This window comes from Rhinopithecus bieti, unplaced genomic scaffold, assembly GCF_001698545.2.
Source record: "Rhinopithecus bieti isolate Rb0 unplaced genomic scaffold, ASM169854v2 scaffold_23236, whole genome shotgun sequence".
Classification (NCBI taxonomy): domain Eukaryota; kingdom Metazoa; phylum Chordata; class Mammalia; order Primates; family Cercopithecidae; genus Rhinopithecus; species Rhinopithecus bieti.
The window spans coordinates 2,966,679-2,989,003 of NW_016811820.1; the positions used below are offsets into that span (position 1 = coordinate 2,966,679).

General features: G+C 43.4%; 1 protein-coding gene across 1 annotated transcript in view; it reads left to right on the top strand.

Annotated features, from left to right (window-relative positions):
• Positions 1-22,325, top strand: part of AUTS2 (activator of transcription and developmental regulator AUTS2) — a 1,233,574-nt gene that overhangs the window by 957,955 nt on the left and 253,294 nt on the right.

Below are 22,325 nucleotides of genomic sequence, written 5' to 3' on the forward strand. Positions count from 1 at the left end.
GATGATGATAGCAGAGCAGACAAGGGTTTGGGTTGTGCCTCTGCAGGATACATTCTGTGGTTCTCTGCCCTCCCTCTTCCCCAGCCCCCAGCCTGGCCTCTGCTTATGGTCACTGCTTTTATTACTTCTCTTTACCACTAGCCAAAGGGATGTCGGGGAGGGGGTCTGTTTCTGGGTTCAGTGGGACATGCTGTCTTGGGTCAGTGCCTTGAGTTGGATGTTCTCTCTCCTGCTTTCTTCTCCTACTGCTTCCTTCATCACCACCACCTCTAGCTCTGCCCCAACATTCACTCACCTGTCAGGCACCTACTTCTTTTTTCTTGTTCTTATTGTTGGGAAGCATCACTTGAGGCCTACAGTTGGATGCCTTATAAGGGACCCAGGCACAAGGGAAGGTCAATGGTACCATCCCTGGAAGTAGGCAGACCTCATGGGTGTTTTTGGTCTGCAACAGACTTGAGCAGCTGTGACAGACTGTAACGTCTCCAAAACTGAAAGTATTTGTGATACAGCCCTTTACAGAAAAGGTTGGCTGACTCCTGGGTTAGAGTATTCCTTATTCTTGAGAAATATTTGATCTAGCAAACTGTACTAAGATCAGACATAACTACCTAAATCAGAATATACATTTCATTAGGCCAGTTTATGCACATTTCATGGAAGGTAACTAATTCAGTGGGATGATTAAAATAATTTATTATAACAAAAGTATTTGGAACTGCCTTTAATTAAAACTAAGATATATTAAAGGAATAAAAGTAGCCAGGCCTGCAGACAGCTGGATCCTGTGCATGAAGGTTGTCTTAGTCCGTTTTGTGTTGCTCTAAAGGAATACCTGAGGCTGGGTAATTTTTATAAAGAAAAGAGGTTTATTTGACTCATGGTTCTGCAGGATTTGCAAGGATGATGCCAGCATCTGCTCTGCTTCTGCTGAGGCCTCAGGAAGCTTTTATTCGTGGCAGAAGGGGAAGAGGGAGCAGGCATGTCGTGTGGTAGGAGAGGGAGCAAAAGAAAGGCAGGGGGGTGAGGGTTCCAGGCTTTTAAATAATCAGCTCTCCTGTGCCAATGAGTCAGATAGGAGAGCTGACTCATCACCAAGAGGACGGCACCAAGCCGTTCATGAGGTATCCACCCCCATGACCCCAGCACCTCCCACCAGGCCCCACCTCCAACACTGAGGATCACATTTCACCATGAGATTTGGAGGGGACAAATACCCAAACCATATCAAGGATGAAAGGAGAGGGTGTCAGTTAGCTTTTGTTATATAACAACCCCCGCCCCCTCAAAACTTAGCAGCTTAAAACAACTATTTTAAGTAGCTCATAATTCTGTGAGTCAGGAAGGTGATTGTACCTCTCTGGGCCAGCTCAGCTCATCTCTACTGGCCTCTCTCAGTCATCTGTGGCCAGCTGGGGTTGGCTGGTCTAAATGGTTTTACTTATGTCTGGTGAATAACAGGCTGATTGGTCTAGGGGTGGTGCTGGGACTTGACTAGGACAGTTCATCTCTGCTCCATGTGGCTCTTATCCTTCAGTAGGCTAACCCAGGCTTCATTGCATGGCGATCTCAGAATTCCAAGGAGCAGCAAGAGAACAGACCCCAATGAATATGTACCTCGCAAGCTTCAGCTTGTATCGCATTGCTGACGAGTCACTGGCCAATGGAAGTCACAAAACTGGCCCAGAGTTAACGTGGGAAGTGACCCCAAGGATGTGGATACAGGGAGGCATACCAAATCAGGAGCCGTTACTTCAACAATATCTGCAGAGAAGATAGGTTTCCTTCTCTTCATAAGACTTCTCTACCACCTTTCATGGTGCCTAGAATTTACATTACGGATTTATTCCTTTGGATCTTAAAGAGTCTGCAGTCTTCAAGAGGACCCCTGTTATATGAAGGTGTAGTTGTTCAACCAAGACCTACCCAGAGCTTAGCCGATAAGTGAGAACAGGGTCGATACCAGGGTATCAGACACCAAGGAAGAATATGAAAAGGAAGGTGAGAAGGCACCAGAAAAAATGAACTATTCCTGCATTCACGTATCCAACTACCTACAAGAAACCTCTACATGGCTGTTCAGGGGGCACAGCAAATCCATACTGTCTCAGACTGACCCCATCACCTTGCCTTCTTCCTTCTCTCCAACATGGTTTTCCATTCTCGCAGCAAATACAGTGCCTCGTCTTGACCAGTGAAGATGGAAATGAGGGGAGGTGGAGGTAAAGGCCTGTAGAACAAAATGGAAGAAAGGGAATGACAGGTAGGAAAGGGTAGAAAATTATTGCCGAGTCTATTTAGGGTTCAACTCAGTAATTGATTCCATCCAAGTTTAAGACGGTGGACACATTCCTCTCTTTTTTTGGTTCCTTATCCTTTGCTTCCAATCCTGAAAGGATTTTAGTCCTCGTTCTTGTAGTTGTGGATGGTTATGGTCAGAGAAGACCATAGGGACAGTCATCAAGGAAAGCAGAGGCCTCTCACTTGGGAGATGCCTCAGCATTTTACTGTCTTCAAAGACAACAGCCCAAGTGCTGGAGCAGCCAGAAGGGAACTGGCCTCATTTATTTATTTATTTATTTATTTATTTAGAGACTGGGTCCCACTCTGTCACCCAGGCTGGAGTGCAGTAGCATGAACACAGCTAACTTGCAGATTCAACCTCCAGGTCTCAAGCAATCCTCCTACCTCAGCTTCCCTAGTAGCTGGGACCATAGGCATGAACTACCATGCCCAGCTACTTTTTAATCTTTTTGTAGAAACGGTCTCGCTTTGTTGCCCAGGCTTGTCTCAAACTCCTGGGCACAAGTGATCCTCATACCTGGGCCTCCTGAAGTGATGGGATTATAGGCATGAGGCACTGTTCCCAGACCAGCCTGTTTTCTCATGGGTGTCCACTTTAAATCTGAACTCTGCCTCAAGTTGTATCTGCTGCTGAGAGAACCCTGGCTCTATGCTTTTCTCACAAAAGAGTTGTTCCAGACTGTCCTTAGAATGTTTTCTCCCGTGGCAGAACAGCTCTTTTCTGTTCAGCTATCCCTTATATTGTAGCTCTATGCTGGAACTAGCTCCTGTTTAATGCTGCGTTATGAGTAAAGCCCTCTTGCTCGTAGGTGACACTAATAAAATCATAGAAGAGATCAAACGTAGAATCTCTGCCGATCCAGACCTCATAGTCAGACAAAGAGTTGAATGCTTCCATTGCTCTCCTAGCTTAGGCTGGAGCTGGAATTCACACAGCGACCAGCAGGGACCTGGCAAGTAATGGCTGCTGTGTCCTGCTAGACCAGGGCCAGCCTTTAGTAGCAGCTGAGCGTGGGAGTGGTGGACAAGCTTGGCACCATGCAGCAGTGGGCTTCCTCGGGTGCTGGAAGTAGAGTCAGAGAACCCTTGTTCTGTCCACTCTGCCCACACAATGGTTGCCTTCAATCTGGAGAGTAGTGAATGGCAATGAGTAACGAGTAAAGGGGGACCCTCTTCATAATGGCAGGGGCTGGAAGCCTTCTGGGTTGAATATTTTGTAGCACTGAAAGAGATGGCCCACTAAGAGGTCGCCCTGGTATCCCCTGTTCCCTGCCTCCTCGTCGGCAGGCTTCCAGCACCCCGCTATTCTGGATCTCAGCATTGGACAAGTGTACTAATGTCCAAGCAGAGGCCTGAGTGAGATGGCCTCATGGTGCCCTGCTGGTTGCTGTCTTTTGCTGCTGTTTTACAATCCATGTACTCAAGGGTTGATTTCTGATGCCTGGGAGGATTGGCACTTTGGAAAAGCCCAATGAGATTTTTACATTTGAGATTTTCAGCATGTCAAACATAGGCAAGATAGAATATCAGGGAGTTATTGGGAATATGAATTGTTTGTTTGTTTGTTTGCTCATTTGTTTGTTTGTTTTGAGATGGAGTTTTACTCTGTCGCCCTGGCTGGAGTGCAGTAGCGCAATCTCGGCTCACTGCAACCTCCATTTCCCAGGTTCAAGTGATTCTCCTGCCTCAGCCTCCTGAGAAGCTGAGATTACAGGCATGTGCCACTATGCCCAGCTAATTTTGTATTTTTAGTAGAGACAGGGTTTCACCATGTTGGTCAGCATGGTCTTGAACTCCTGACCTCAGGTGATCCGCCCACCTCAGCATCCCAAAGTGCTGGGATTACAGGCATGAGCCACCATGCCCAGCCTTTTTTTGTTTTTTAAATAGGCACTAGGGGAGCAATATCTTTACATTTTGTTACCTGTGAACACCCAATACAGGACCGTATAGGTAATAGTAATGGTGATTATGGTGATGGCAGTAATGATGATGATGATTTAGTATGATTCACCAACAGGTTATAAGACTTCAGAATGTCACGTACTGGTGAAAAAAAATGTATTTTTTTTGTAATTGTTGAGGCCTGCACAGAGTTGAATTGCTAGCTTTGTATATTGCCAAGTAAGATTTTTTTTTTAAAGTATGAATGCCATAAACTATCACCATCTATTTCAAAAAAAAAAAAAAAGACATAACGTACTGGTTAAGAGTTCTGCTGTCAAATGAATTCTGATGATACCACGGGCTAGTAAGCTGTGTGACCTTGGGAAATTTAAGTAACTTCTCTGCCTCAATTTCCTCATTGTGAAATGGAGATGATTATAACTGTAACTACCTTATGGGATTACTGGCAAAATTAAATGAATTAATGGATGAAAGGCACTGAGTGCCTGGCACAGAAAGCGCTTGGTGCCTCTCATATTTTTATTGTTGTTACAAATACCAAAGAATAGGACATACATAGTATTAGAATAAGTAACAGTTCTGCACATTGAAACTGAAAATTCACTGCATTGTTGTGTTGTTTCCTTTTTTATTTTTATTTATTTATTTTTTTTGAGACAGAGTCTCATTCTGTCGCCCAGACTAGAGTGCAATGGCGTGATCTCGGCTCACTGCAACTTCCGCCTCCCAGGTTCAAGTGATTCACCTGCCTCAGCCTCCTGAGTAGCTGAGATTACAGGCACCGGCCACCACGCCCAGCTCAGTTTTGTATTTTTAGTAGAGACGGAGTTTCACCAGGTTGGCCAGGCTGGTCTCAAACTCCTGACCTCGGGTGATCCACCCACCTCGGCCTCCCAAAATGCTGGGATTACAGGTGTGAGCCACTGCACCCGGCCTGTTGTGTTGTTTTCATCTTATTTGGTTATAGGCCAGTGGTGATCTGGAAGCCACTGGTTGGGCCATACTGGCTTAATTAGTCTGCTTCTTTCCTCCACCAGCAAGACATGCAGAGCGTTACTGCTTTCCCACCCAATAAAGAGAGTGGTAGGTGGGAAAATAAAGAGCTATACTGTAAGCAGAGCAATTGGGTTTCCAAGGAAGGTGTGTGAAACAAACGATGTCAGTGTGGGAGTTGTCCTAAGGTTGAAACTGTCCCAAGGCAATACCTTCTACCCCTACTCTAGGTTAAAGGAGTCATAACTCTTTGTGGTTCCTTTAAAAGTAGTTAAGAGGCTGGCACGATGGCTCATCCCTGTAATACCAGCACTTTGGGAGGCTAAGGTGGGTGGATCACTTGAGGTCAGGAGTTCGAAACCAACCTGGCCAACATGGCGAAACCCTGTCTCTACTAAAAATACAAAAAAAAATAGCCAGGTGTGGTGGCAGGTGCCTGTAATCCCAGCTGCTCGGGAGGCTGAGGCAGGAGAATCACTTGAACCGGGGAGGCAGAGGTTGCAGTGAACCAAGATGCCGCCACTGCACTCCAGTATGGGCGACAGAGTGAGACTCCATCTCAAAAAATTAAAAAATAAAAGTAATTAAGAGTCAAAGGGCACCATTAGAGACACAAAATGAAAGTCAGTGTTGTGTGCACCTTTGCCCTATGTTAGACCTTCTTAACATATGGGAGCCCAAGTAGCCCAACCATGGTGGAAGAGAAGATTTCATGGCCTTTCTTGTTGGCCCTCACCATGAATATGCAGAGTAGGCACACCCCTTTGTAGAGAACTCCTTTAAGAAACCAGATTCAATGATCGGATGGTCTCGCTTCTGCTGATATGCTAGAAGCCAAGGGTTTTTTGTTTCATTGTAGTAGAAGAAGCAAAAGTAGGCCAAGCACAGCGGCTCACGCCTGTAATCCCAGCACTTTGGGAGGCTGAGGCAGGTGGATCACCTGAGGTTGGGGATTCAAGACCAACCTCACCAACATGGAGAAACTTTGTCTCTACTAAAAATACAAAATTAGCTGGGCAAGGTGGCACATTCCTGTAATCCTAGCTACTTGGGAGGCTGAGGCAGGAGAATCACTTGAATCTGGGAGGTGGAGGTTGCGGTGAGCCAAGATCGTGCCATTGCATTCCAGCCTGGGCGACAAGAGCGAGACTCTGTCAAAAAAAAAAAAAGAAAAATCAAAAATAATAACAGAAAGGAATGTGTTAGTAACTGTAGAGTGTTAGATGTATGTCTGACCTTCCAACCAGCTAGCTCTCTGGTCCCCAGCCCCACTCCAACCACATCCTCAGGTTCCCAGTTCAAAACTTTAAGGCCACTGAAACCCAGGCTCCATGACATTTGTATGTTGGTGCTCATGCCCAACCACCCTGGAAAACAAGGGCAAGTATATGTTCCCCTCCACCTCCTGCCCACTAGTACCCAGCGTGATGTCTGTACATAGTAGACCCTCCATAAATCTGGTGTAAAACAAAACAAAAGCATGTGACCTTCTGTAACCAAGATCTGTGTAACTACATCCATCCACTCCCAGTACTACAGCATTGGATTTTTGTTGCTATTTAATCAAAATTTTAGTCTTTTGGAATTAATTCTCTTTGCTTAAAATTAATGACGACAGGTTGTGTTTTTTACACACTGCTGAAATGTGTAAAGCAGTTGGGGAGAAGAGGGCCTCCTTTCCTGAGTTGATTTATGTTGTATATGCAAACTCTATTAATGTTAAACCATGCTTTTCAATGAAATTAAGACTTTCCAGCAAGCAGCTCTCTCCATTTTATTGAAGGATCCTAGTGACTGATACGAATTATGCCCCTGTTGTATGATAGGAGTGGAGGATGTTGGACCTGAGAGATGTCATGCTTAACCCTTAAGTGAGAAGTAGTGTGTGGTGTGGGAAGGTAACACAGCCCTCTCCTGTAAGCAGAAATGGCTACTGAGAGCCATTGTATTACTACCAGAGAACCCTAAAGGTGAAATGAAGGAGGAAATGAAGGCAGGTGGGAAATTAAAGAAGGAGGAGCAGAAATGGAAGTAAGAAGGATGTAAAAATTTCAGTATCTTGAGAAACCTGACTGCTGAACAGAATGTTTAGTCTGGAAAGATGAAGGATACATGGAGACCTGCAAGAACACAGAACAGCCATGACATGTGGGCTTTGTTCTTCCAAAGACAGAAATGAGGCCAGGCATGGTGGCTCATACCTGTAATCCCAGAGTTTTGGGAGGATCACTTGAGGCCAGGAGTTTGAGACTAGCCTGGGAAATATAGTGAGACCCCATTTCTACAAAAAATTTTAAAAATTCGCCAGGTGTGATGGTGTGCACCTGTAGTCCCAGCTCCTCCAGAGGCTGAGGCTGGAGGATCACCTGAGCTCAGGGCATCAAGGCTGTGATGAGTCATGATTGCACCACTGCACTCCAGCCTGGGTGATAGAGTGAGACCCTGTATAATAGAGAGAGTCTGGGCGTGGTGGCTCATGCCTGTAATCCCAGCACTTTGGGAGGTCAAGGCGGGCGAATCACCTGAGGTCAGGAGTTTGAGACCAGCCTGGCCAACATGGTGAAACCCCGTGTCTACTGAAAATACAAAAATCAGCCGGGCATGGTGGCAGTCGGCTGTAATCCAGCTACTTGAGAAGAATCGCTTGAACCCAGGAGGCGGAGGTTGCAGTGAGCTGAGATGGCACGACTGCACTCCAGCCTGGGCAACAGAGCAAGACTCCGTCTCAAAAAAGAAAAAAAAAAGAGAGAGAGAGAGAGATAAATGAAAGATCTGCTCCTTAAAGCAGTAATAGCATAGTCTTTAATATCAGAAGGAAACATTATATGTTTTATTTAAAGGTTCTTGATTTATGAACTTTGTACCTGTCTGTTAAGGGTCTGGTTCTTGCATGGTTAATGTGTGAACTTTTAAAATTTGTGCTTCTCATGCTTAAAGCATGATACTCAGCAAGGCTTCTGACACCAAACCTTTCCCATAGTCCGTTTCATAGAGCATTTCATAGAAAATGTTTCATAAAACATGTCATAGATATGTTCCTTTTCTTAGAACAGTTACATGTTCTTTCCTTTATCAAACATGGATTGAACACCTATTGTGTGCCAGGTACAGTGATAGGTTCTGGATGAACGAAACGGGTTTGTTTTTTCTATAAGTCTTGGACCCCTTGGAATTAACTGCGTGGTTAATTCCACTGGCATCCTTGGTAACATAGCCCCCTCTGGTAATGTAGCAGACCACAGAGTGACAGGTGGAGGGGACTGAATAATGAGACAGTCACCTGGGATTCTATGATTCCAGGCCCCTGACGCTTTGGGCTGGGGATGTTGGCTGCTGTCATTTGTGAGGTGGAGTCACAACCTGGTACAGCACTAAGAATCCATTTCCTTCTTCTCAATGACTCACTTCCCACCATCTCCAATTGCTCTTTGGTCGTAGTTACTATGTTGTTGTTTGCCAGCAGAAACAACCATGTTGTTGTTTGCCAGTTTGGGGCTTTCTGTCAACCTGAAAGACTTCCTTCACTCCAGCCAGTTAGGTCTTGCAGATTTTGTTGTGAGGCCAACAGCCAGGCTGTGAACTGCCTAAGCCCCGCCAGCTCTTTGAAAAGCCCTGTGGAACTAGGTCATCGGGTTGTTGGATGGTTCTTACCCAGACTGTGCTGTGCTGCAACTTTTAATGTATACTGTCTGTGGAATACCAAACTTGTTTCCAAACTAAATAGTTTCCAATGAGGATTTAATGGGAGTTTTTCATTTGAAATAGATTGAAAACAAGCCATTTCCTACTCCCATTTCAAACAAATTTTGGTCCAATTATTTTCCTTTTTTTTTAACATAAAGTTAAATGGACTATTCTGCCCATCCCTGACTGAGCTGAACCATGATTTCTCTTGATTATGCTTTTACGCTGCGAATCGCAAGGCTCCAGAGACATAATGGGCGTCTGTGGGAGAGTGGCAGCAATTTCTAAAATCCTGCCAGTGCTTGTCAGCTTCCACTCTGGTGCCTGCTGTGCAGGAAGAAAGCACCCCACCAAAAGAAAAAAAGTCTGCCAACAAAACCAGCACTGCCCGCCTGTCCTGTGGGGGTTGGCACGGGGATGGGCTCCTCTCTGCAAATCTATGTAGGGTATATTCTCAGCCACTGAGGAAGCCCCATTTCCACCCAGGCAGCCCTACTGCTCCCCCTGTTTTCCAGCCATTAGCTTTGTGTGGTGTTGAAGGTTTCTTTCTCCCTTTTTTCCGTAGCCTCAATTTTTCTTGGTTTCACTTGAACCGTAGCCTCAGGGAAAGGAGCTCTTGGCACCCTACCTTCCACTTGGTCCTTTACCTTCAGCAGCCCAGCAAAATGGAAAATAAGTGTCTCAAAGTCCTTCTTGGGTTTTTTGTTGTTGTGATATTTTTGGTGGAGGTGGTGGTCGTCCTCTTGGATTTGCAGAAGTTTACAGAAAACTCGGGAGAAGAAAAGGCTTCTTGCTACCATCCTCTCTCTTTGGGAAGGGCAGCTACCCCCCTAGCAGGTATATGGGGTGCCTACTGGGCAATGCCTTGGAATGGGAACAGTATCTTTGCTCTGTTACCCAGCAGTGCCAAGAATTTTACTGGGCCCACTGAAGAAGAAACGCCCTTCACCCCAGCTACCATCGTAGCTGCCCTACCATTGTGTGCAGCCCAGGGGAAGCACACAGTCCTCTCTGGGTTTCTAGTGAAAGTCCATCGTGCTTGCCCAGGGCTCCTTGGTGCAGGAGCAGTCAAGGCTTCCTTGAGGTTGAAGATCACAGACTCTGTTTTGTGGCTCCCCACTTGGGTTTCAGTTGATTCATGGTATTTGTTTGGGAGATGCTCACATCCTCCTGCAAGTACCCTGTAGAGAGGCTTACTCTGAGAATGCAGCTATATGTCAAAACATGACTCTACCTCTTCCTGCAAAATCCTGACTGTGGTACAACTGCCAGTACCTCCCTTTGACCTTGAGAAAGGTAAAGCGCAGAGGTGGTAGGTGACTTTGTTAGCATGACAGAATGTCAGAGTTGATTAGCACTCACGAAAGGTTATCTAATGCCAGCCTCTGCCTTTGTAAATGTCTTCAGCATCACCAGAGAGGGATTCATCTGGCCTCTGCCTGAACTTGTGCTGGAAAACAGTTCTGAGCAGGCCCCCCATGGAAACCTCTAATTAATGCAAAAGTCCCCCAATACAAAGTGAAGTCTGTTTCTGTTGCTTTTTCCCACTGCTGCTACCCCTCCTGAGTCCATGAAATCTAAATCTAGTCTCCTTTCTATCTCTTATCCCTCCAGGCATTTGAAAGCAGGTACTTACTCCTAGCTAAGCTTTCCTTCTCTAGACCTGCTTTCAGGTCTTTCAGCCATCCCTCATATTGCTTGGTTTCCCAGCCCTGCATCCTTCTGATTGTCTTTTCTAGACATGTTCTGATTTGTTGTTCTGTTTTTTCTGAGCTCTGAGGTACCCAGAATGAGGTGAGAGACTGTCACAGCCCTTGACAGAGACCCATGCCACCTTTTAGTGGAATTGGCTGTTTTGATAGCCTTATAAGGATCCTTCATTTATTTCAAGTTTAATCGAGTCTTTCTTCACATACATAACTGTTCACCGTATCTGCTCCACGTATATGTGTGATTTGTCATTATTGAACCTATGTGCAAACCACATTTATTCCTAAAGATCATCTTATCAGGCTAAGAAGGAACATACTCATTTCTTTAGTCTGCAAAGATATGTTGGATCTGTGTTTTATGATCCAATATACTGCCATTTCCAGCTTCGCATCATATGCAAATTCAGCTCAACCACTATGTGCCAGACATTGTGCTGGGCCTGGGGATACAGCAGGAAATCAGACAGCACAGTTGCTTCCCTCACAATTTATTGGGAGGGACAGACAATTGACTGTGCTTCTCCAATCCGGGGTGACAGCACAAAACGGGAACTGCAGAAGCGTACAGGAAAGGTGCTTCACAGACTCAGGCTTTCTAGAAAATGTGATATTGTGAGAAGTTGGCCAAGGAAAGAGCTAGGGATTAAAGTCTGAGGTAGGCAGAACTACATATGCAGTGTTTGAAAGGTGACAAAAAGCACGGTGTCTTCAACAACTTATCACCAGGTAATGCTCCTGATCCTCATCAGTGGCTGATGTGAATGTGGAACCTAATAGGATGAAAGAAATTACCATTAGAGGCCTTCATCATCTGCCTTCGGGCACATCAAACATTTATGAACTCACCTAATTGTATTTTTGTCACAGCCACGTTTCTCTGCCTTGACCACTTGAATTGCATGTGAAAATGCATTTATGTCTCACTGAATACAGATCTGTCCTATGTCGTTGCTCAAGTTTACCAATCTCTAAAAAAAAAAAAAAAAAAAAAAAAAAAAAAAGACTTGTTTTTATGACTTGTTCTTCATAACCCAGGTTGGCTTTGAGTGATCCTAAAAGTTTCCTTCCTTCCTGAGAGTTCACTAGCTCTCTTCCTAATAATCTGTTTTATTTTCCAAGTCATTGGTTAACATAGTAGGTTGGCAGAGTTGCACCTAGACCCCAAGTGTCAACTCCTAGTCTAGACATCTTTCCTTTCTACTGCTTGCTCTCCCTTAGCTCATCTTTCCAGAGCAGATAAACACTACACAAGGTTTTTTTAAGAGCAGCTGGTCAGTCCCTGCAACCAATGTAGGAGGCAGCAAGCAAAGCTTGCAGTTACCCTACGGAAAATGCAAAGTGGAGTGTCCTCTTTCCAGGCACTGCCACAGGCCTGCTATGTGGCATTTCATCTCCTTAGCAGGCCTCTGGGGTAAACTTCATGTGTTATACTTTACGGTTAAAGAGCCCCCTGCTATTCGTTGTCTCCTTTATTTCTCAACCAACCCCATGAAGTCAGTGGGGAAATATTCTTGTTCCCATTTAGCAGATGGGGCTCAAAGAGTAGAAGAGACGTGCCCAGAGGCACACAGTTATACTTAGCAGCTGAGCTAGGTGTCTTAAATCCAGGTTGTCTGACTTCTGGCGCCCCAAGCTGACTTCAGATTTCTTTCCTTCTTATATCAATGATGACATCAACTCCCTGACCTCTCCCTTCTCCAGAATGTTGCCTGGGTGATTGGGTAAGAGGATATAAATAGTAAGTGAAAAAAATAGATTAAGTTCCAAGCACTAAGGGGCTGAGACAACTAGACACTGTGGCAATGCTACAGACCTTTAGATCATTTTTCTGACACTCTCTAGCTGAAAAGGAACATGGACAAGTGACACCCAAAAGTCCCTAGGCTTAAACCAACTGTCTTGTGGAAATATAAGGCCAGTATGAGCTATTCTGAGCAGGATGACAGGATTGGAATTCAGTAAAGTTTTAGATGGGCTTCGAGATCCAAATAGGGGAGGAGTATTATAAAGAGCTCTATAAAAATGGTTTAAGGAAGGGTGTGGTGGCTCATGCCTGTAACCCCAGAACTTTGGGAGGCTGAGGCGGGTGGATCATTTGAGGTCAGGAGTTCAAGACTAGCCTGACCAAGATGGTGAAACCCTGTCTCTACTAAAAATACAAAAATTAGCTGGGTACCTGTAATCCCAGCTACTCGGGAGACTGAGGCATGAGAATCACTTGAACCCAGGAGGCAGAAGTTGTGCTGAGCTGAGATCGCACCACTGCACTTGAGCCTAGGCAAGAGAGTGAGACTCCATCTCGGGGGTGGCGGGGGAAGGGTTAAAAATGCCAAGCTAGTGGAGAGAGGGACTCAGACACACACACCTAAGTTGTTGCTCCAGCCTAAGCTGGCCCACGACTACCTGACTGCAGTTGGTTGCCTGTCACGCCATGCTTGCCTTCAAAATGCCTTTTGATTGTTCACAAGCTCAGGAGCCATGGGCCTCCTCCTGTTGAGGGGTGTCTATTGTCTAAATCCCTTACATGTGAATTAAAAATAGGCAAAGGTAAAAGGTAGGAGTTTTCTAACAGGTATGGGAGTGCTGTAGTAGGCCAGTGGCAAAGACTGTCACGATTTTCCTTGCCTGGGACTTGATGAGTCTTTGAAGTCTACTAGAATTCCAGAGTCTAGGGCTTCTTGATTCCTTAGCAAGAGCAAAGGGATGTGTACCCTCTCTTTCAGGCTTTGGTGAATTAGACCTTGAGACTTCATAATTAAAATGGATTTAATAGAGGCAGGGAAGCTGGGATGTCTGCCCCAGTAAGCAGGCATCTTCTGTCAGAAGGAGAAGGTGTCCTTTGTATTTAAACGGTTTCTCCAAAAGGCTCTAAATGAGATTTGGGACTTAAACAAGATTTGGCGTGATTTGCTAATTACCCAAGTTACTATTACCTGATTAACACAGGAATCCTCATAGTCTGTTGCAGTGCCTTTCTTCCGGGTGCCAGGAGGCTTGACATCTGTCACCTGTTCACTTGGAGGCATTTTAATTAACCCAAATTATGTATGTCTTTTCTGCTTTAGGATTTGGTGCCTGATTTTTACATTTAAAAGTTAATAACTACGTAAAGGAGGTTTGCTGCCAAAATACAAGAGTAAAAACTGACAGATCTGTTTGTTGCTCACAGCGAAGCAGAGATCTTGGTTTATTCATTCCAACTAGTTAGGCCGAGAAATGATACACCGGACAGTACAGAGGTCTTGCTGGTGACCATCACAGGCATCAAGAATAAATCCCCTCAAATCTCACTTTGCCCCACCAAACTTAATTAAGGCCTCCGATTGAGCAGTGACAGAACTGGAAGGGTTGGAACCAGAAAAGCTAAGTGTCTTTCTGAAAATCGTACAGGCCTGCAGTTAGGATTTGTCTTTTGTTTTTTGTTGTTTTATTTTCAAGATAATAAAGGGCTTCCTCTTTGACCACCAAGAGACCATGCTGACTTTCATTTCAGAGATGGGGTTTCAGTGTGATCAAGTATCTCGGTTAGAGTCTTAGCAGGTTTCCCTTGAGATCTGAATGGCTGCAGGGTATGCTAGGGGGCTCTGTACGGCAGCTGGTAACAGTTTTCTCCCTCAGATGAAGATGGCTTATTTACCTGGGTCTCAGTTCTGAAGATTGTTTCAAGGCATGCTGTGTACAGAAGGGGCTGAGCACAGTCCAAGGAGCCTCAGACCTATGTGCTTGGTGACCATACTCTCCTCTCCAAAAGGAGGGACAGGGGACCTCATCCAGCATCCTGAGAAGCCTCGCTTTGGACAGGCCTGAAATTTCCCTTCCTTCATTCTGGCTCTTTCATCCAAGACAGTGATTCGGGAAATAGCATTTCAAAATTGAAATTGGGGCCTTGAATGTCAAGTCTAGAAGAACTGTCCAAATCATCGGTAGGAAGGGCTTGGAAGAAGGGGAAAGTCGCACTATAATGCTAACAGAGAGTCACCCAGCCAGGGATGGTCTGCACTCAGGCCAGACCGCAGGTCAAAGGTGGAAAGCTGAGAGCGATTCCCTAAGTTCTGGCATGGCTTTTGGCCTCAAAGCAGCTGGGCTGGGGGCATGCTGTAAGGACAGAGGACCCTTTAGGGTTCCATCTCTTTGGAGAGAAGGTCCCTGCTGTTCAAGTTCACTGAGGGTTTAAGAGGGAATAATGGCCTGAGGCATAAGCCACTCATCCAGATAAAGTGAATACTTCCTCGAGGGCACAGAGAGACCACTTGGTAAATGACTTCATCCACCCGCTCTAAATGGTGCTCCAGTGCACTGAGAATGTTAACCTCATTCACCTTCTGTGAATGAGCAGATCACTCCTAGAAAATGGTCCGTTCATGTTTGACCAGGCATAGCCCCACTGTGAATGACAAAGTCTTTTTTGACCTCCCAGGATAACCATGATCTTTCTCCCTTTCTGTCTCAGCCAAGCCTTTGCTTCTGGAAGGAGCCACTCTCTTTTGGCTAGATGATCATTCATTGGGGTCACCTCTGTCCCTCCCCTACTGGTACATCTCAGGGTCTCAGAGCCGTTTATGTTCCCATTTTTGCATCTTGACATAGGGATGCAGAGATGGGAACATCAAACCTCAATTCTTCTGAGCCTTCATAGAAGGAGTGGGGGGAGTGGGTAGATATGGAGATGAAACAAGACTGGCCATGGACTGATCATTGGTTAAGTCTAGAAATGGTTGCACAGGAGTTAATTTAACTACTTTGTTTACTTTCATATTGGTTTGAAATTTCCCATAACGATAAGCTGAAAACAGATAGTAAGGGATCTCAAGTGTCTTGTGCAGTGGTTTTCCCATTGCCAGAAAATATATGGTGAATGAGCATTATCTGCTTGGAAAATTAACAGAATTTAAATTTACATATAGATCAGTGAAAACACTGCTACAGGGTTAACTTTTAAAATTTTAGCCAGGTATGGTGGCTCATGCCTGTAATCCCAGCACTTCGGGAGGCTGAGGAGTGTGGATTACTTGAGGTCAGGAGTTCCAGAGCAAGCTGGACAACATGGTAAGACCCCATCTCTACTAAAAATATAAAAATTAGCCAGACACAATGGCTCACGCCTGTAGTCCCAGCTACTTGGGAGGTTGAGGCAGGAGAATCGGTTGAATCCAGGAGGCGGAGGGTGCAGTGAGCCGAGATTGCACCATTGCACTCCAGCCTGGGCGACAGAATGAGACTCTGTCTCAAAACAAAAACAAAAAATGTAATATAATATTTGTTCATTATAAAAATCATTCAGGTACAGCCAGGGAGAGCCACTGTAGACAGTTTGAAATCCAAAGACCTCTTATGTGGGCATCACCCGCAGATGTGCATGCCTGTGCAGCTTAATTTTAGATTTTGTTTTCTTTTGCTTTGTTGTTTTATGTGTTTGATTTCTTTTCAAATCAGATTATGTTTCTTACAGCTCATTTTAACAACTTTATTCAAATATAATCTACATACCATAACATTTACCCCACTAAGTGTATAATTCAATGATTTTTATTAAATTTATAGGGTTGTGTAACTATCGCCACAATTCAATTTTAGAACATTTTCATCATTCCAGTAAAATCCCTCATGCCCATTTGCAGTTAGTCCCCATTACCACTCCCAGGTCAAGGCAGGCATGAACCTACTTTCCATCTCTCTAGATGTGCTTTTTCTGGACATTTCATATAATGGAATAATACAATGTTGGTGGGTTTTTGTTTGGGGAGACTGAGTCGTGCTCAGTCGCCCAGGCTGGAGTGCAGTGGCACAATCTCGGCTCACTGCAACCTCTGCCTCCCGGGGTCAAGTGATTCTCCTGTCTCAGCCTCCCAAGTAGCTGGGATTACAGGCACCCACCACCACACCCAGCTAATTTTTGTATTTGTAGTAGAGACAGGGTTTCACCATGTTGGCCAGGATGGTCTCAATCTCTCGACCTCGTGATCTGCCTTCCTCAGCCTCCCAAAGTGCTGGGATTACAGGCATGAGGCACCGTGCCCAGCCATAATTTGTGGTCTTTTGCATGTGGCTTCTTTCACTCCTCCTAATGTTTTAAGGTTCATCTACATTGTAGCATTTATCCGTAATTTGTTTCCATTTGTTGCTGAATAGTATTCCATTGTATGGATATACCACATTTTGTTTATCTATTCATGAGTTTATGGACATTTGGATTGTTTCTACTTTTTTGGCTATTATTAATAATGCTACTGTGAACACTCACATACAGCTCTCTGGGTGGACGTGTGTTTTCATTTCTCCTGGTAGATACCTAGGAATGAAACTGCTGTGTCATGCAATAAGTTTCTATTTAACTTCTTAAGATACTGCCACACTGTTTTCCAAAGGGCAGCGTCATTTTACATTTCCCCAGTAATTTAGGTGCTTCTAATCTCCACATCCTCACCAACATTTGCTGTTGTCTGGCCTCCTGAATGTGAAGTGGTATCTCATTATGGTTGTAGTTTGCATTTCTCTAAGGACGTTTTGAAATGGGGAACTGTGCGTCTTCCAACTTTGTTCTTTTTCAAGATTGTTTTGGCTTTGTTCCCTTTGCATTTCCATATACATTTTAGTATCACCTTGTCAATTTCTACCCCCACCCCATCCCCCCCAAAGTCTGCTGAATAAGGATGTTGAACATCTTTTCATTTGTAATTAGCCATATTCTTCAATGAAATACTATTCAAATCTTCTTCCCACTTTTTAAGTGGGTTGTTTGTCTTAGACTTGTAAGATTTCTGTATATATTCTGTATATAAGTCCTTTATCTTGGGTATATGATTTGCAAACACTCTCTCCCAGTCAGTGGCTTGACTTTTCATATCCATAATGCTGTCTTTTGAGGCACAAAAGGTTTTAATCTTGATGAAGTCCAGTTTATCAATTTTTTTTATGGATCATACTTTTGTTGTTGTATCTAAGAACTCGTTGCCTGACCTAAGGTCACAGAGACTTTCTTCTACGAAATTTTTTAATTTTAACTCTTACATTCATCTATGTGGCTGAGGTACTTTTTTGTGTATAGTATGAAATAAGGGTCTAATTCTATGTTCCTGCATGTGGATATCCAGTTATCCCATCACTGTTTATTGAAAAGACTATTCTTTCCCCCTTGAAATGCGTTGCCACTTTTGTCAAAAATCATAGACGATAAATATACCAGTTTATTTCTGGACTTCCACTTCTATTCCTTTGATCTATATTTCTATCCTTATGTCAGTACCAGGCTGTCTTGATTGCCATAGCTTTGTAGGATGTTTTGAAATAGGGAACTGTGTGTCTCCCAGTGTTGTTCTTTTTCAAGTTGTTTTGGCTTTGTGTCCTTTGCATTTCCATATACATTTTAGGGTAATCTTGTCAATTTCTACCTTCCCCCCCCCCCAAAAAAAAATCTGTTGAGATTTTGATAGGGATTTCATGTAACCCACAGGTCAATTTGGGCAGAATTACCTTTTTAACAATATTGAGTCTTCTAACCCTTGAAGATAGAATATCTCTTCGTTTACTTAGATCTTTAATTTCTCTCCACAATGTATTATAGTTTTTAGTGTACAAGTATTGCACTTCTTTTGTGTTATTGTGAATAAAATTTTAAAATTTTTTCCAAGTGTTTATTGCTAATATATAAAAACATTGATTTTCATATATTGGTCTTATTTTGTATGACTGTCTAATTTTTTAATTAGTTTTAATAGCTGTTTTGCAGATTCCTTTATCAGATTTTTCTGTGTACAGGATCATGGCATCTTGGAATAGAGACAGTTTTGCTTCTTTCTTGTCCATATAGGATGACTTTTCTTTTTCTTGCCTGATACAGAATTTTAGGAATTAAAACTCATCCAAAGTCATGACAAAGATCAGTGATTATACTTATGATATAAATGAGGAGACAAAAGAGGCAGCTTTTGGAATTTTAAATGAGCCTTACAGAGGCAAAGGGAAGAATGGGTGACTGCATTCGCAAGGAAGTAAAAATACCACTCTATGGCCAGACGCGGTGGCTCTCACTTGTAATCCCAAAGCTTTGGGGCATCAAAGCAGGAAAATCACTTGAGGCCAGGACTTCAAGGTTACAGTGAGCTATGATCGTGCCATTGTATTTCAGCCTGGGCAACAGAGTAAGATCCTATCTCTTAAAATAATTTTTAAAAAGCCACTTTGCATCAACTCAGGTTTCACAGTGCTCCTCTTAGTGGGTGGTTATTTCAGCAACCTGACTAGAACAGACAAGATAACCCCTGAAACAACATGAAGGAGCCCTGAGTAGGAAAAGGTAGATGCCACACACTCGCCATTTATGTAACCCACTGGAAGATCTCTGGTCTATACAGAACCTCATCTTCATGTCTACCTATTGTTTTAACAAGCTTTCTAGCTTGTTGATGGTTTTGTTTTATTTTTGCAGCTATACTTTAGGAAAGGTGTTAGAGAAGAGATGAAGTAGAGTTGAACATAAAGGATACCAAAAAGTGAAAGGACAATCGCTGATAGTGAGGTGGCATACTGAAAATGCATTTAAATATCCCATGTATATTTCCTGGACACCTACAGGGACAAATCTTGTGCTCAAGAATGTAAAGGCACCACTGGTAGGTCAGTGGAAGGCAACTCCTCAGACTTGATAAACTCTGAGGACATCGGCTGAGCAAGCCAAGACTCCAGTGACCCCATCCATTTCTTTTGTGGCTGATGAATCAGATTCAAGTACAATGCTTGATAATTATCCCTATGAAATTCTAGCTTGCTAGTGTCGACCCATTGTTCTAGTCCTTCGGCATCTCTTTGGATTCTGATTCTGGTTTTATGAGTTGAAGATTAATAACCTAAGTTTTGAAGGGTGGGGGGATTGCCAAAAACATAAGCTGAACAGTGCTTTTCTTGTGATAATCGTGTGTCCTCAAAGAAGTTAAGTCCCATTTGCTGCAGAAAGAACTCATTAGCTCCTATAGCTTCTAAGAAGGATCCTCATTAAGGAATCTTTTTTAAAAATGTAATAACAAAATAAAACCCACCATCTAGCCAGGCGTCTTGCTATTGGAGTGGGAGTTTACAGATAAACTAGGGAGGAGGCTACACTGATCCATGTCGTAATGGGTTAGAGTTAAAAATATCAGTATGAGCTCGTGTTTAGCTTAACAGAGATACAAATAGTCACATATAGAAATCTTTACAGATCTGTGCATATAAAAGGGTTAGTACACATATATATTTCTGTGCCCTGACAACTGAGATGGCCTAAAAGAAATGGACACCCCAGTGTCAACAAGCACACTTTCACCTAGATCTTGGTTCCTATTATCATTCTTCAATGAAAAGAACTAGGACTCCTGAGTGAAATGGATGCTTCTAGGACTCAGGCAGGAATATACAAGATGAACCTGGAGTATGTTGTGGTGCCAGAAAGTAAGGAAGTCCTAAAACAAGAAACAAAACCCACACTGATAGGGGCATGTCAAAAAAACACAGAAGCCAACTGAAAGAGCTAATGGCCACTCCTGGATAATTTAGAGCAAAACAATAAGGAAGCACTGGATTATAACCCAAAGTATAAAATAAATATCCATGACTCTATACTGATAGAAATAAATAAATGGAGGAGAAGGAACTAACCTCCCACGCAGAAGAATTCCAAATAATTTACACCGATACCTCGCCCTCAAGAAGGGGAAGCATAAGGCCTCACTCCCTCAGTGTGGGTGGTGGCTCCTTCCCTAAGAGTAGTCGGGGAGTGAGAGGGGAGTCTCTTGACAGTGGAGAGACCTTCAACCTGTGACCAAGAACAACATCAATAGTCACAAATCACATGAATAGACGAGACCATTGATACAATGTGAAAACAATGGCATTTCACCTCTGTTGTCTCCCTCCCAAAAACCTCTCAACTCAGTCTTAATCATGAGAAAAGCATCAGACAAGTTTCAATAGTGGGGCATTCCTATAGAATAGCTCAGTATTCCTAAAAAAGGTCAAGGTCGCCCAAAAGAAGGAAATTTGAAGAAACTGCCAAAAGAACTCTAGGAAACATGACAACTAAATGTAATGGGCCACCCTGGATGGGATCCTGGGGCAGAGAAAAGATACTAAGTACAAACTAAAGAAATCTAAATAAAGTATGGACTGAAGTTAGTAGTGCTGTGTTAATATTGGTTCATTACTTCTAACACACATGACATACTAATGTAAGATTTAGTAATAGGGGACACTGGATGTGAAGTATATGGGAATGCTGTTGGCTATCTTCTCAGTTTCTCTAGCAATCTAAAACTGTTCTTAAAGAGAAAGCCTACTTAAGGGGAAAACCACCATCACTACCAATTTTGATAACCTTGAAGGGTTAGCATCAATTATCTGGAAAATTTGTTTGTGAGAAAACCTTATTCCTTTATGATCGTTGATAAGTGAAGCATTGCTGAATTATTTCTGCCTCTCTGAGCAAGTTAATACTGTATTTTTAAGAGAAGAGGAGAAGAGAGGGGAGGGAGTAGGGAAAAGAGTGTGTGTACCTTTGTGTGTGTGTGTGTGTGTGTGCGCGCGTGCGTGTGTGTTTAAACAAGAGAAAAAGTGAATTCTAAATTGTTAAAACCTTGGAGTGGAACTTAATCTAATTTATAAGCAGTTCCACTAGAGATGTGCAAGGATTTTTTTGTTGTTGTTAAAGAGAAAAACTAGTTTCAAGCATTATTAAGCTTTTTTCCCTCCCAGAAGCTAAGAAAACCATCTGTGAGAACCTGTTTGCATGTTTGTTTTCTACAATAAAATGCAAAATACTTCTTCCTGTTAGCGGATTATACCATATGTCTCTCCCTGTAACAAAATCAGCATGTTTATTAATGAACCCAATCAGAGGCAAAGATTTAGAAAGATTTAAGGAACTGAATTCTCCATTCAATATTTCAGCAAAAGAAACTTCTGGTTAGACATCGTTGTTGTGCTTGGAAAATAGAAGCTTTGTTTTTGCTTTGAACTCAATTTACTTGGCAGGGGACAGAGAGCAGGAAGAGAGGCCTTTGAAAATTTTCATAAAAAAGGTCTGCATTTAAAAATGGCCCTTCCTGCCCCATGATTCCCCTACTGATTTAGATCTACAGTTTATATGTGATTAATATTTAATTTGATCAGTTACATTTTTCCAGACAGACTAATTAAAGTGCTTGATGGCCCAGATCCCCCAAATCTGAAGCAGTGACAGGCCTGTGAGCTTCCTGGAGTAACAGGAAGTGAATGAAGTAGTTTCAGCCATATTGTCAAAGCAACCCATGGTACTCATAATGGAAACATGAATTTTCCAGCACAAACACTTTCCTCGCAGCCCTGTTGACCTCTGAATAATCAAATAGATTGGTAGCACTAGGTGTAGCATAGTGTATTAGAAAGAAATATGTCCAACCAGACCCAGCACTGCAGTTAAAGTACTGGTGCTGTCACGAACCAGCAGAAGGCCTGGAGCAAATGACATACTCTCTCTAGACCCCAGCTTACTCCTCTGACAAATGAGGATATCAGCTCTGCTATTCTCTTGTTTCTGACTTGTAGAAGAATGGACTTGTCAGCAGAGACCGTAAGCAGTGGAAATCCCAAAACCCAGACAGACCCTGGGCGGATTTTAGGGGATACATTCTGTTCTGGTCATTCAGCCTTCACCCAAGCCATCTTTTTTTCTACTTGGGGGCATAGACACAGCCCAGTCAACCTAGTTCTTATTTT